Here is a 2,425-nt window from a genome sequence, read left to right as displayed (position 1 = left end):
CATCTCTTAGCAACAGATTAGCAACAAAAATTGTTATTGTTCAAAAAACATAGGATTTCTTCTGCTCTCTTGAAATACCACTTATTTTATGCTTTTTAAGAATAGTTGGTGAATTTTGCAGAAGTTACTTCTTTTTGTCATTAGTGGTAGATTTATTATAAAACACAAATTCAACAAAAAAGTAAAAATCTCGATTTATACTTCGTGGCAGTTCGTTAGCAGAAAAAAAACCTACTTATCTCTTAAAACCAAATGAATAACAAGTAATATTTGTTGTGATCCGTGTTTTTCTGTATAGTTATTTTGAGATTTTTTCCTATTCAGTCTTCAGTTTTTCAGTTGCTACCGGTATTAGCATGCCGCCTGTACTGGACTGTATTTGAGCTTCTCTTTATTACATCATCATCATCATCATCATCATCATCATCATCATCTGGGTATCAACGTTCATTCTCACCACTACAAACCATATAAATCATGACAATATTCTTTATAAAACATAAGCTCTTTCAAAATACTGCGTATAGACACAAGACATTTAGAGTTAGCAAATTTTGCAAAAGTGAAAATCAGATGTTTACTTTATGGAACTTGGTTACCAGAAAACGTGATCATCTCTTATAGGAACAGCAACAAAATTCTTATTGATATGTAGTGGTATAGAAATACACATAATTCCACACAAATGGTTTTCAGGTGAGAAGTTCCGTGTTAAGGTGGGCGTGGTGTGTGAAGCTGCGGCGTTCATTCAGTCATGTGTGTCTTTGTTCTCCCACTGTGTGTCTTGCGTCCTGTGGGCTCTGGCAGCGAAAAGCAACACATCTCCGGCTTGTGCATGTTACGCGGAGATCCTGGTGGTAAAGCGCCACCGCGCTGCGCTCCTTCTCTTCCTCCTTCTGCGAGTGTGTGTGTGTGTGTGTGTGTGTGTGTGTGTGTGTGTGTGTGTGTGCGTGTGTGTGTGCGTGTGTGTGTGTGTGTGTGTGTGTTTGGATCCGCAGGTCCCCCACAGTTGGGCCATTGCTGCTCTGCTCTGCTTTGTTTTGTTCCACTCTGCTCTGCTCGGTCTGAGTTCGTCTCCCGGACTTCTACATATTAGTTTTAAAGTTGGACTGCGGCGGCATCATCCGCCTTCATTGAAGCGATGTTTGGGGTGTTGCATCGAATCGCAAAGATCCAGAGATGCTCGAGGCGCTGCGACACGCTGCGCATGCGGCGGCGTCAGCGCGTGCCGCTGCGTGTCCGCTTCAACGCGCACAATGAACCGAGCTCCGTGCTCATGATAAATTAAAACAAATTCAATCATTTCCATTGGCATGATTTATCACTTCTCTTTTTATTTCTCTTTCTACAAAAAACTGTATGATAAAAGCTTTCAGGTTGGTGCTTTGATCTCAGCTAAACCTTTTTTTTTTTGAAGGAAACTTTTATTTACAAAGACTTCAAAATTCATTTTATTTGTCGTTTTCTTTATGTATTTTGGATATTTGAAATGCCTTCCAGTTGCAGTGTTAAATGTTCATTATAATCTAAAGTTTACTGATCTTTCAGATTGTGTTCTTGCATTATAATTTTTCCATTAACATTTATTACTTAAAAATGGTCTAAAAACAACAATAACATTGTTTATCAAAAATCAATATTTGTTATTGTGACAGGTCTACACACATATGATATATCGTGTAGTTAGTTTATTGCCATGGATGGCATAGTTACTTTGAAAGTAATTTGATCAATGAAAAATTCATCAGATAGAAAATGTGCATCTCTTTTCCCTCCATCGTTTACGTTTGTGTCGCTGGTGTTACATATGAAACGTATCTCCCCAAGGAAAAAGAAACAATATGTGTTTTCTAAAAATAATCACAAATACGTAATTTGGATACGTAATTTGAATCTAATTATTGTATTGTAAATAGTAACACGTTAGATTACTCGTCACAAGGGGTCAGATTAACACATTGATGACACCATTGTTTGACATTTTTGCTCAAGCTATTTACGTTTCACATTTCCGATATGTGTCCCTCCCAATGATAAACTTGTTCCTACGTCCTTGCCCACAGCAACCACTGAGCTGTTCAGACACAGTTCCTCCTCAGGGATGCATTTTCCTAGTTTCCCAGCTTCCACCTCACAAACCAGCCTTCCTCCACTCAGCTCCTTCAGACTAGCCAGCAGCAACTAGCAAACACCTGGTGGAACTGAGGATCTGCTGAGCTCATTATACAAGAGACTTCTCAGTGTTTTACTCTGGTAAAAACATTGTTAAAGGGTTAATAGGGGAGCCGTGTGGTGATCGCTTCCTAAAGGCAGAGTTTCAGAAAGAACAGGAGATTTTTTAAAGAGACGGAGGCCCTTTTTCAAGTACATTTTCTTAAGTCATATTTGATAAATGTAGCATTTTTAGAATAACAGAAGGTAATTC

This window comes from Poecilia reticulata, chromosome 8 (assembly GCF_904066995.2).
Source record: "Poecilia reticulata chromosome 8, P_reticulata-male-v2, whole genome shotgun sequence".
NCBI lineage: Eukaryota > Metazoa > Chordata > Actinopteri > Cyprinodontiformes > Poeciliidae > Poecilia > Poecilia reticulata.
Note: the sequence above shows the minus strand (reverse complement) of the source record.